Source organism: Scyliorhinus torazame, chromosome 3, assembly GCF_047496885.1.
Source record: "Scyliorhinus torazame isolate Kashiwa2021f chromosome 3, sScyTor2.1, whole genome shotgun sequence".
Classification (NCBI taxonomy): domain Eukaryota; kingdom Metazoa; phylum Chordata; class Chondrichthyes; order Carcharhiniformes; family Scyliorhinidae; genus Scyliorhinus; species Scyliorhinus torazame.
Window position 1 is genome coordinate 12,916,806 of NC_092709.1, and position 14,310 is coordinate 12,931,115.

The 14,310-nt window shown below is 48.2% G+C and overlaps 1 protein-coding gene across 6 annotated transcripts in view; it reads right to left on the minus strand.

Moving 5' to 3' along the window:
* bmpr1ba (bone morphogenetic protein receptor, type IBa) overlaps positions 1-14,310 on the minus strand; it is a 631,073-nt gene that overhangs the window by 253,654 nt on the left and 363,109 nt on the right. The gene's annotated exons all lie outside the window — the stretch shown is intronic.

A 14,310-nucleotide genomic window follows, 5' to 3' on the forward strand; every position in this document is an offset into this window, starting at 1 on the left:
CGATGTTGTGCCGAACCTTTGTCCTAGATTAATCATAGATTATCATTGAATTTACAGTGCAGAAGGAGGCCATTCGGCCCTTTGAGTCTGCACCGGCTCTTGGAAAGAGCACCATACCCAAACTCAACAACTCCACCCAACACCAAGGGCAATTTGGACGATTTATTGTGAAAGCAAGCTATTTACAGATCACAATACAAGTCCCAACAGGGACTCCTCTGCGTGGGCTCCTATCTGGGCCCGCTTTTATGCCCATAATCAATTGCCCCGCTGATGGGTTCGCCCCTCAGTGGTGCAGCACGTATTCCCCAAGGTTTACGGGGAGGGTTAATCAGTCCCTCCCTGTAGGTCTTGTCAGAGGTATAACATTGCAGCTGTGGAAGGTGGGTGCTCCTGGATGCCAATGCAATCCAGGATAAACATGTCTGCAGAAAGTGTAAGCTGCTGGTGGAGCTTCGGATCAGGACTGTTGATCTGAAAGTCATACTGCGGACACGGCACAACACCAGGAAAGGGGGTGAATACCTGGACGCTTTGTCCAAAAGATGGTCACATCTCTTAGAATAGGGCTGTCTGTTTTGGACAGAAGTGAGGGGCAGGAGGATGGGGCCGTGAGTGAGGCAGCTAAGGGAGCCAAGCAGACAGTGGAGGTGGAGACGCAGACTTTGCACTTGTCAAACAGGATTAAGATGCTCACAACCTGTGTGGACGAAAGTGAGGTCTGCACAGTGACTGAGCCAGACTGGCCACAGCGCCATGGTGCAGGAAGCCATCCAAGTGGGGGGAGAAAAAAGGAATGCGATGGTAGTACAGGACAATATAGTGAGGAGGATTGACACATTCTCTGCAGAAAAGAGCGAGAGTCTTGATCGCTGTGGTCCCTACTTTGCCAGGCTTTGGGGCATTTGCTCAGGGCTAGAGAGGAGCTTACAGTGGGAGGGGGAAGATCCAGTTGTCATGGGCATGGTCCACGTATGTACCAGAGACATAGACAGGAAAAGGAAAGAGGTTCTACAAATTCATGACAAAGACCTAGGCACAAAATGAAGAAGGAGACATCAGAGGTTATAATCACTGGTTTATTACATTCACTGTAACTGTCCACTATTTTTTTTTGTCCACTGTGTACGTAATGTGTACGTTTCCTTGGCTGCAGAAAAATACTTTTCACTGTACTTCGGTACATGGGACAATAAATCAATCAATCATTATTACCTGAGCCACTTGCAAATTGGAATAGGGCAAATAAGATTAGGGAGATTAATACATGGCTCAAAGATTTATGTGGAATAAGTGGATTCCAGTTCGTGAGGCACTGGCATTAGTGCTGGGGAAGTGGAGGCTGTACCGTTAGGATGTCGACATCTGAAACATGCTGGGACCAGTGTTCTCCTGAGCCACATAACAAGGGAAGTAGAAAGGGCTTTAAACTAAATGAAGGGGGTGAGGGACCAAGCTTGGGTAGATGTAGCAAATCAAGGGGTATTGTCATGGCAGAAGAGCAAAATAGTAATATGGGAAATGAGGGTCAGAGAGTGGCAGGAAGGAACAGAGAGAAAAAAGCTAAGAATACACCAACTAGACTAGATGTTACAAAGACAATGAAAAGACAAACTTAAGGCTCTGTATCCAAATGCATGTAGCATTCTTCACAAAGTAAATGAATTGATAGCTCACATCGAAATAAGTAAATATGATTTGATAGTCATTACGGAGACATGGCTGCAGGATGACAAGATTTAGGTGCTGAACGTTGAGAATTATATGACATTCAAGAAGAATCCGAAGCCAGGTAAAGGTGGTGGGGTAGCACTGTTAATTAAAAATGGCATTGAGGCAATAGTTACAGATGATCTCGGTTCAGGCGATCAAGATATAGAATTGGTTTAGGTGGCGATGATGAAGAAATCATTCATGGGAATGGCCTACAGGCCCCCTAACAGTAACCACAATGTGGGACAAAGTACACCAGAAGAAATATTGAGTATGTGTGATAAAGAGACAGTAATAATCATGGATGGCTTCAATCAAAATATAAAGTGGGATTGATTGTCGGAGCCTGGATGAGGAGTTCATAGAATGCTTTTGAGATAGTTTCTTAGAGCAGCACATCTTGGAACCAACCGGGGAGAAGATTATTTTTGACTTGGTATTGTGCGATGTGACAGGAATAATTAATAATCTCAGAGTAAAAGCAAATATGAGGGCAAAAAGGCTGAGCAAGCTGAAGCGAACTGGGGTACCAGGTTAGGGGACTTTCTCCCCGTGTCTGCTTGGGTTTCCTCCGGGTGCTCCGGTTTCCTCCCACATCCATTGCAGGTTAGGTGGATTGGCCATGCTAATGGTTAGGTGGGGCTACGGGGATAGGGCTCGGTTTTGGGCCTAGGTAGGGCGCTCTTTCAGAGGGTTGGTGCAGGCTTGATGGGCCGAATGGCCTCCTTCTGCACTGTAGGGATACTATGGAATCTACGAAATGGGGATAGTGCACTGAGCATGGCGGAGGCTGGGGTTGCACTTGTTGAGATATGGGCCGGGATTCTCCGAACTCCCGGCCAAGTGTTGACGTCGGTGTAAACACTGAAGTGGTGTACGCCTTCATCAACGGGCCTCCTGGCCCAGTAATTCTCCGTTTTTAGGAGGCTAGCATGGCGTCGGAGTGCTGCGCGCTGTTCCAGTGCTGAAAGGCGACCCTGCACAGCCGGCGTGGATCTGTGCATGTGCGCCACGGCCGACGTGAGTCCGCGCAGGCGCGCGACGGCCATCTCTGCGGCGGCGCATGCGCGTGGTTGCCGTCTCCACACCGGTGCGGAGTAACATGTCGGGGACCGAACAGCGGGCCCACATGGAAGGAGGTAGGTCCCCTCCGGATTGCGGCCGCCCGCCGATCAGAAGCCCCCGATCGTGGGCCTGGACCCGGTGGAGGCTCCCCCCCCTGGAGTCAGATCTCCCCAGCACCCCCCCCCCACCAGGATGTCCACAGCGGCCTCAGGTCCGAGCTCGCGCCGGGTGGTACCAGGTTTGAACCACGCCGGCGGGACTCGGTGGGAGTTCGGCCTGTCGCCCGCGGATAATCGCCACAGGAGCCTTTTTCAGCAGCTCCCAACCGGCGCCGTGGCGACCGCGTAGGTGTGATTGCCGCCGATTCTCCGGTCGCCAGAGAATCTGCGGCCCGGTGTCGGAGAGGCGTGGCGGGAATATCGCCATGGCATTTGAAGCTACATTCGCTGACCTTGGCACCTCGTGTGAGGTCACTTAACTCTTTCTGGCACTACATGGCAGGTCCGCAGGGCGCGGCGGTGTTGACTCTCTGCTCGCATTGCCTTTGGAGCATGTATCCAGCGAGTCTCCTAATCCCCTGCAGATCCAGGACATCACTTCTCCTTTTCACCTCTGCCCTCCAGCGCAGTATCTGATAACTGTGAATCCCTCTAACACTCACGTTGTGTCATTATTCCAAGGTCAAATGTACATCCCGAATGACAGTCCACATCTCCCAAAGCCACCAAGCATATCTGCTTTGACTCTGTGGGCCAGTTTGCTATGATGACTTTGGACTCCCCGGTGGTGTGTGCACTCAGTATAGAGCGTAGTTAGCACTGGCTGCACGCAGCCATCATTCCAATCAATTGGCAGCACAAAGCTGCCGTGCAGACTGCCTTTTAATCAACAGGCATGTGTTCATCGCGCACAACGAAGCCGGCACCCATTTTTGGGCGTTATCCAATTTAGCCCCCAGTGCCACTAAAATATGCAGTCAACACCAGAACGTAATTCAAACCAGATTTACTCACATATCTGAATGATATCTACTGTACTCTGAGTGAAAAATTGAAATAAGATAGATCACAGAGATGGCAGGATCATTTAATCTCTGCAATGCTAGAGGCTACTCCAACTTCTGCGGTTGAATAATAATAATTATAATCTTTATTACTGTCACAAGTAGGCTTACATAAACACTGCAATGAGGTTACTGTGAAAATCCCCTCTTCGCCACATTCCGGAGCCTGTTCGGGTACACAGAGGGAGAATTCAGAATGTCCAATTCGACAAGCACGTCTTTCGGGACTTGTGGGAGGAAACCGGAGCACCAGATTAGAATTGTTGATTTCAGGGCGGCACGGTGGCGTAGTGGTTAGCACCGGGGCCGGCCCCGGGTCACTGTCCGTGTGACGTTTGTGCATTCTCCCCGTGTCTGCGTGGGTCTCACCCCCACAACCCAAAACATGTGCAGGGTATGTGGACTGGCCACGCCAAATTGCCCCTTAATTGGAAATAAATAATTGGGTGCTCAAAATTTATTTTAAAAAAAAAGAATTGTTGATTTTATTACTACCACCTAATTATTACCCAACGTACATATATTCCTATTTGATGATATCCATAACTAAACAGTGATTGGCACATCAGTGAAAGGCTGCCGTACATAACTTTCTGATGGGAATGGGAGAGGTGTGTGTCGAGCGATTGAAAAGTTAGCTATTCATTGACTAACAAAGCACCAAGTAAATGGAGCACGTCCTCACAGATCTGATGCTTACAGTGTGACTTTGCATTGTTCGATTTCTATTTTGGTCACATTCAAAAATGTTAGTTTCTCCCATTTTTCGCACAATGGAGACAAATGTCATGACCGGGGAATGAACAAAGGAACAGAAAGAGAGAGAGAGAGAGTGAGAGAAAGTGAGAAAGACTGGCAATTAGCATGTCCCAAAGGACTTTACAGCCAATTGAGTATTTATGACACACAGTCACTGTTGTAATGTGGGAAATGCGGCAGCGATTTGGGCACAGCAAGCTCCCACAAGCCACCTTGCGTTAAGGAACAGTCAAGTGAGTTAGTCAGAAACTGAGAGAGCTCATAGAACTCATAGAATTTACAGTGCAGAAGCTGCATGATAGTTTGTAGACGTGCAGGTATCCAACCAGATGTGTGGATACGGTGGGTGACACGAGGCAGCTGGGTGAAAAAGGCTCATTGAGGAAACAGTTCATCTGCAAATAAAACACCGCTTCTTGGACCACACACACGGGGTCATTTGGTGTAAAGGGAGTAAAGTGGCAGAGCAGAGGATCGGCAGGGTCTGGAAGCGCATCCTTTGCGAGACTTTTTCTCAGTTTTTTCACTATCTAGAACAGCTGCCAGCATTCGTTAGAAAACATGAGCGCAATTTTTTTTTATTTGAATAGTTTGTTTCTTACCCCTTGATCAGACTCATTTTAATGATATTCACAGTTGTAAGTTCCCATTGTAAGGCACAACTCATGCATAGTATTCCTGGCACATTTCCCAAGGAAACCCAGATTGTTGGGGGAGGGAGGGGGGGGGGGGGTCACATTGAGACTGATCTTAGACTATCATTCCTTACACAATTTAGGAATTACTTGAATACATTGAAAACATTCAGGTTTTTAAGGAAGCCAAGTACTGTTTAATGCAAGACTATTTGAAAAAATTAAATAGCTTTATGACAAAAGAGGGATAATCCATAGAACCCCTACAGTGCAGAAGGAGTCCATTTGGCCCATCAAGTTTGCACCGACCTTCTGAAAGAGCATCCTGCCTAGAACACCCACCCCCGCCCTTTCCCCTTAACCCCACGTAACCGGCACATCTTTGAACAATAACGGGCAATTTTTGGCATGGCCGATCCACCTAACCTGCACATCTTTGGGGCATGGGAGGAAAACAGGGCAGCCAGTGGAAACTCACGCAGACATGGGGAGAAGATGCAAACTCCACACAGACAGTGGGTAAAAGCAAATCACTGCGGATGCTGGAATCTGAAACCAAAGAGAAAATGCTGGAAAATCTCAGCAGGTCTGGCAGCATCTGTAGGGAGAAAAAAGAGCTAACGTTCCGAGTCCAGGTGACCCTTTGTCAAAGCTAAGAAACAGAGAAAGTGGGAAATATTTATACTGTGGAGTGAGAATGAAAGATGCGTCATAGCCACAGAAACCCATGGCGGGGGTGTTTTCCCTGCTGTTTGGCCTTTCACATCGTTTGTTCTCTCTGGGGACTGCCATTAGCACTCTTTCCCCTCGGTTTCTGTGGCCATTAGCACCCGGTTTCCCTGGGTTTCTGTGGCTATGGCTCATCTTTCATTCTCACAGTATAAATATTTCTCACTTTCTCTGTCTTGAGTTTTGACAGAGGGTCATCTGAACTCGAAACGTTAGGTCTTTTCTCTCCCTACAGATGCTGCCAGACCTGCTGAGATTTTCCAGCATTTTCTCTTTGGCCACGCAGACCGTCGCTGGGTCAAAATTCTGCAACTTCCTCTCTAACAACACTATGGGTGTACCTACACCACAGCTGCTGCAGTGACTCAAGAAGACTCATGGGCAGCACGGTAGCTCCACAGCTCCAGGGTCCCAGGTTCGATTCCCGGCTGGGTCACTGGCTGTGCGGAGTCTGCACGTTCTCCCCGTGTGTGCGTGGGTTTCCTCCGGGTGCTCCGGTTTCCTCCCACAGTCCAAAGATGTGCGGGTTAGGTGGATTGGCCATGCTAAATTGCCCTTAGTGTCCAAAAAAGGTTAAGTGGGGGGTTGTTGGGTTACGGGGATAGGGTAGATATGTGGGCTCTTTGGCCGGTGCAGACTCGATGGGCCGAATGGCCTCTTTCTGCACTGTAAATTCTATGTATTTATGTATGTAAGAAAGCCAGCCACTACCTTCTCAATAGAACAAAGGACTTGCATTTCTAACCATGATGTGGAGTTGCCGGCCTTGGTCTGGGGGGAGCACAGTAAGAAGCCTTACAACATCAGGTTAAAGTCCAACAGGCTTGTTTCAAATCACTAGCTTTCGGAGCGCAGCTCCTTCCTCAGGTGATTTATAAGGCACCTTACAGGACCTCGGTACATCTCAAGGCACTTTACAGCTAATTATTTACTTTTGATGTGCGATCACTGTTGCAATGTCGGGAACGCAACAGCCAATGTGCACACAGCAAACACCCACAAACAATAACATTTTAATGATAGTTTTTCAGTGACAGTGATTGAGGGATAAATACTGGACATGACATCGTCCCCCCGCTTTGTAACCATGCGATCTATGCATCCAGCTGGGAGGGTAGATAGGGCCCAGGTTTGCCTCAGTACTGCCCTCGAGTGCCAGCTTTGATATTGTGATCGGGCGATACTTAAACCTCTCGGCTTTCTGTCTCAGAGGTAAGAGGGCACTCCACTCAGCTGCTGCTGGCACACTGCATCTGAGGTTGGGTGATAAATGCTGGCCTTGCCAGTGACGCCCACATCCCAGGAGTGAATGTTAAAAGAAAGACAAATGTGTTCACTCATAAAAGGATGAAGTGGTCCAAATTAATCATTAAATGCAGGACTTGCATTTTTATACCACCTTTCATGACTTCAGACTGTCCCAAAGTGCTTCACAAACTGTGAATAATCCCTGAAGCGTAATCACTGTTGTAACATAGGAAATTATATCATGTCATTTAGGAGTCAGTCACAAATGATCTGATAATGTCCTTCACACACGCAGACACACATACGCACACACAGTTACCCTCACATAACACATAAACATAGGCACACACAGAGTTGCACACAGTTACACTCACATAACACATACACATAGGCACACACAGAGTTACACACAGTTACACAGTTACACTCACATAACACACACACATAGGCACACACACAGAGTTACAGTTACACTCACATAACACAGAGACATAGGCACACACAGAGTTACAGTTACACAGTTACCCTCACATAACACACACACATAGGCACACACACAGTTACACAGTTACCCTCACATAACACACACACATAGGCACACACAGTTACACAGTTACACTCACATAACACACACACATAGGCACACACACAGAGTTACAGTTACACTCACATAACACAGGCACATAGGCACATACAGAGTTACAGTTACACAGTTACCCTCACATAACACACACATAGGCACACACACAGTTACACAGTTACACTCACATAACACATACACATAGGCACACACACAGAGTTACACACAGTTACCATCACAAAACACATACACACAGTTACACAGTTACCCTCACATAACACACACACATAGGCACACACAGAGGTACACACAGTTACACAGTTACCCTCACATAACACACACACATAGGCACACACACAGTTACACAGTTACCCTCACATAACACACACACATAGGCACACACATAGGCACACACAGTTACACAGTTATCCTCACATAACACAAACACACAAACACACACATAGGCTCACACAGAGTTACACACAGTTACCCTCACGTAACACATACACACAGGCACACACACAGTTACACAGTTACCCTCACATAGCACACATAGGCACATGCACACAGTTACCCTTACATAACACACACACATAGGCACACACATAGGCACACACACAGTTACACAGTTACCTTCACATAACACACACACACACATAGGCACACACACAGTTACACAGTTACCCTCACATAACACACACACACCTATGCACACACACAGTTACACACATCAACAGTTACACAAACAGACACACAGATACACACACCAACAAAATACACACACACATCTGTATAAATTAGCCAAGGCGGAGGGGTCCTTCAAGAGAAAAGGTCAGTGGTATGGCAGTATAAGTGGGTAGGTGCTAGGTCGCTGAAAGCTGGCTTCCAATAATGGGGCTCAGGAAGGGAGAGGATGCACATGACACCAGCGTCCAAATAATAGAGTTCACAGGGAGATTGAGAGTTGTCGGGCAGCAGAGTTTACAGAGATAGGGAGGATGCGAGGCACAAGGGATAATAATTTGAAATTTGAGGTGCTGGTGGAAAGAGAAGCTTGTGTAGGTCAGTGAAGACAGAGGTTATGGCTGAACGGGACATGGTTTGGGATAGAATACGGACAAGAAGGATTGGAAGGTGCTGAGTTTAATTGAGTGCAAAGGCTGGAAGGGAGGCCTGTAGCCATCTGGGATGGCCACGTCCCGATTACAAAATGGACACTTGCAAAGACTGCAGGGAAAATTGGACAATGCTAAGAAACAAGCAGGTGCAAGCTGTCTGTTGATTAGAACCTTAAACGCTCAGACAGGACAGAAACTGCCAAGCAATCTACATACTAATGAGCCACCTCTGGGGACAAAAGGGAAACATTTAGATACACAATGTTAGGACAGACTCCCCGGCGCCAGAAGAAGCTAAGACAAAGCAGACTGACAGTCACCAGGACACGCCCAGCGATCAGGGAACCACCCCTCTATTGGAGGAAAATCGATACCGATGATTTGGAAAGACCCATTTAGTTGAGGCCAAGTTCAAGGCCCGCCCAAAAGAGCGCGAAGCACTTTTGGGTATAAAAGGTATCCCCCAATGGGTAACGCCCTCCTTTGGCTTTGGCTCTCAGCGAAGAGAGAGACCTGCCGAGCAGCTACAGCAGACCAAGTAAGTTCCAAGTCAATGCACGCTACGAGATAGACGCTCCTAGTTGCTACCCTGTAAACAGCTCAACCCAGCAGCCTCAGAACCGAGCAACGGCCATTGTTCCTCTGACTGAGTGGGCACCCGAAGCTAAGTATAGGCCTTAGTAATAGTGGTAGTTTAGCTTGCAGAGTTTATGCATGAGTAGATCTGATTGTGTGTGAATAGATGAGCATTGCTTTTGAACTTACTAACTGGTGTATCGAGTCATTGATCAGTATTCGGTTCTGAATCTTGTGGCGGTGTCGAAAGATACCTGGCGACCCTTGAGCAAACGTGATTAAATAGAGCCAAATTAAGAACCAACCAAAAGTTAGCAACATTTACTGGCGACTTTGGTGGGACACGATTTAGAAGTGGCCTAACCGCTCCGAGAGAACCCAAAATTTGAATTGAGAATCCAATTGGGAACAGAAAGAAAAACCACAAGCGCCAAAACAGTACTGATCAAGTCTCTGAGATTCGGAAGTGTGTTAATGCATGCGTACTAACAGGGATATAAGGTAAACCTGAGAGATTTTGTTGCGAAAAACTGTCGGGAGTTTTGTAGGCCAGAAATTAGCGTAAGCCGTACCCGTGTTTGCATCACTGCTTTATCACCCCCTGTTCCAAATTTGTTAGAGATCCTAGTAGAGACAATGGCAATGAAGGCAATGGAATGCCTTATGAACCCCCAGGAATTCGAGGTCGCAGCGACCAGTAGAGTAGGACAGTATCTCGTTTGGGAAGAAGAGATCAGAAAATATCTCAAAGGGAAAGGATGGCCCCTTTGGAGTGAATTCTGTGATAATGAGGAAACAGGACCCAGGAGTATCGGACATACTTGGTGGGAGAACCTGTCAGAGATCCACAAGAAGAGCTTGGGAAAAGCTCGCAAGCCGATGGCAATCGTGTCCTGTTTGGCACAATTGTGAGGCACAGGGGAGGTCGTTAGGACGCTCCGTAGAGAGATAGAGGAGAGAGACAGAACCAGTGAGGTAGACGTGAGCGAGGTAGAGAAAGAGAACAGAGATTTGAAAGAACAGTTAGCAGCAAGGGACCGAGAGGTGGATGATGCCAAGAGGGCACATCAGTCTTGTCTCGTGCATTTGAACAGCTTTCAGGCACAATACGATAAGGCCTACCAGGCCACGCAACGTGCGGTCTTGGTAAGACAAGAAACAGAACAGCAAGTTGAGAAATTGCAGAAACAGTGCAATGATTTAAAAGCAGCCCTACGAGCACTCCATACTTCCACGATGGAACAAAGGCAGAGCTCCGTAGACCACGCAAAGTGCCAAAAGCAAATTGCAGAATTGCAATCTCTGCTGTCCATGCAAAATGGATTTCAGAGTATATTCGGACCCCAATTAGATCAAGAAAACGGCCCCGAATGGCAGGAATTGAACGAAACTGCCCATAGATACGTACATGGGACATGTACGCAGGGAAAACCCCAGAAAAGGAAAGCGCCCCAACCCCCAACCGAACAGGCAGAACACACCCCCATGAATCCTGTGACCACACACCGCAGGGCCGCAGGAGAAGGAGAAGCAGACTTCCTTTACACAACCCCGTTAACCGTGACCCAATTACGGGATGCGTGTGGAAAAATTGCACCGTTCCTTCCCACTTCAGACCCCCACCAATTTTTCGCGAAAGTCAGACAACAGGCTACCATGTACGGCCTGGATGAAAAGGAGCAAGTGAAGCTCAATGTTTTAAGCCTCAACCCTTCAGTCGTAGCAGCCCTTCCCGACCCACAGAATGTAGGAGGAGGCACACTCCAAGAGATGCACACAGCGATCCTTGATACGATCGGCTTTAACAGGGGAGACCCCGTAGAAGGCCTAAATAAGTGTAGGCAAAAGAAGACAGAGCACCCCACAGCGTTTGCTGGACGTTTGTGGATTCACTTGATCGCAGTTTTTGGAGAGTTAGCCTGTGCCCATTTGTCCCCAGATAATATGGCCAAATGGACCCGAATTCTAGTCTCCCGCGCCACAGAAGCAGGACGAAAAGCTTGTGCAAATTATGACCCCTCAGATGAGGCCCACAATGAAAAATGAGTTTTGAAGAGATTGTCCCGCACTTGGGAGCAATCAATTGCAGGCAAAACCGCATTTGTAACACCCGATGAAAAGCAGGTAGAAATGAACCCAGTTAAGGCACACCAGAACCCCGCATGGGTAAATGAGGGCAGGAACAGCCAACCTCAGCCCAAAGCTCAGGAATGTTATAATTGTGGACAGCGAGGACATTTTGCACGAGAGTGCAACGCGCCCCAGAAGCAGCAGAGAAACCAACAGACAGGCACCCTAAACAGGAATAGGGCAAAGCCGATCCATAGCGTTAGCGCCCGTTCAGAGAGTACAGACATGAACGGCACCGACTGACGGTGTTCGGGCTCCCCAACTTGGGTCTGCGACACCCTTTGGGACAAGTCCGGTTGACCGGTATTAGCAGGCAAAGTTCGGGGACAACCCGGGGAATTTCTTTGGAACACAGGAGGGTCCCGCACCACACTCAATTCCTCCACAATGTTCCAGCGAGGCACGTGGCCCACAACAGACACCATTACACTCAGCGGTTTTACAAGCCATTTACAACAGGGACATCACAGCCCCTATGGCAATACAGATAGGCAACATCGCAACCAAGCACCCTGTCATTTTAGTTGATCTGCCCCAGACAGCAGAACATATCCTTGGGATCGATTTCATGAGCTCCCATAACCTTTCTTTTGATCCAGTTAACAAGTGTGTTTGGAAAATGGCAAAGGCAGCACGAGCCCCCGCCACGCTCACAGTAGGAGAATACGTAAATAGGATTAGCTCAGTAGGAGACTTCTGGTTCGACCCTCGAGCCATTAGTGCAGACAAACAGGTTAGGGCAGTCCTGCAGGAACATAAAGCAGCATTTGCACAGCACAAGCACGACTGTGGCAGTTTGACTGGCTTTGTGAACATTACAGGTCCCGACCCTAAACCCCAGAAGCAGTACGGATTTCCCCAGGAAGCAGAGGGAGAAATCTCCAAAGTAATAGAGAGTTTGTTGGATCAAGGCGTACTCAGATCAGTAGCCTCCACAAACAACGCACCGATTTGGCCCATCAGGAAACCGGATGGATCATGGCGACTGACCAATGATTACCGGGAACTGAACAAAGTAACCCCAGCAGCAGCTCCCACCGTAGCCACGAGTCCCGAGACCATGCCCAAACAGGGACTCCAGTCAAATTTTTTTTCGGTTTTGGACATTAGTAATGGCTTCTGGTCCAATTCATTGGCTAAAGCGTGCCAGTACAAATTCGCCTTTACATTTCAAGGGCAACAGTACATGTGGGCGTGCCTTCCACAAGGCCTCCACAATTCACCCTCCATTTTCCACCGACAGATGGCAAATGGATTAGCAAAGTTTTCCCACACCGATTGTCTGGTCCAGTATGTAGACGACTTGTTACTACAGAAAGAAAAAAAAGGGAGAGCACATTTTGCTTCTCACCGAGCACCTAGCACTCCTAAAAGAAATTGGTTGTAAAGTCAACCCCAAGAAGGCCCAGATTCTGAAAGAAAAAGTGATTTACTTGGGAACAGTGATCACTCATGGTAAACGCGAGATCGAGCACAAGAGAATTGACTTGATCGTCAAATTGCCCCTTTCCCACAATGCCTAAGCCCTCCGTTCATTTTTAGGATTAATTGGTTACTGCCGAAACCATATTGACGGTTTTGCCACTAAAGCAGCGCTCCTTTCCGAACTTCTCAAGAAGCAGGCACCTTGGGAATGGCTTCCACAGCAAACAGATGCCGTGGATGCTTTAAAAATAGCCCTCAGCACAGCCCCCGCACTACAGGGCCCAGATCCACATTCCCCGTATGCTCTGGAGGTAGCAAGCACCGACGGAACCCTTTCAGCCGTGCTCCTCCAGGAACGCCATGACCAGTAGCATTCGCCTCACGCATGTTAGACCCTGTAGAGCAAGGATTTTCTGCCTGTGAAAGGCACCTGCTCGCAGTTTTTTGGGCAGTGCAATACTTCGCCTACATTACAGGAGTCAACCCCAACACCATCCTCACAGAACACACACCGACACAGCTATTGTTAGACGGCCGACTTGAGGATGGCACAGTCAGCCAAATCCGTGCAGCCCGTTGGACCCTTCTTTTACAGGGACGGGACATCACGGTAAAGAGAACCAAAACCCACACATGCAGGCACCCTTCACGAATGTGAGATCATCACCACTAAACACAACACAGGCCCATTTATTCCCAAAACACCTCCCAGGAAAACAGGTAGTACACCCCAGAGACCCCAGCCCACAGGCACGTGCGCACCCCTGAAGATATGTGTGGATGGCTCATCCATAGTGTTGAACGGAGAGAGAATTACCGGTTGCGGTATATATGTAGAGGACGCGTAGGGACGCGCCATAGATGAAATTTCCTTGAAATTGCCAGGACACTTAGGCTCGCAGTCAGCAGAGATGGCAGCAATTGCGTATATTGTAGACCACCCAAACTCGTTCCCGACCCCAGCAGACATCTATTCAGACAGCTTGTATGTCTGTAATAGTTTGACAGAGTTCCTACCACTCTGGTAAACAAGAGGATTTGTTTCCGTGGATGGTAAACCCCTACCCTCAGCCCCATTACTCCGCCATATCTTAGAGACAGCGAAGGATAGGAAATACGGCATAATTAAGGTTCGCAGTCATCACCGTTCTTCCCCCCCACGGAAACGTTAAAGCAGACGCCCTAGCGAAGGCAGGCTCCAAGCATGGTTACTTTTGGAACCCCCCCCGAAAGCACCCCAGTACACACAGTTCAGGTCTCACAGACCGA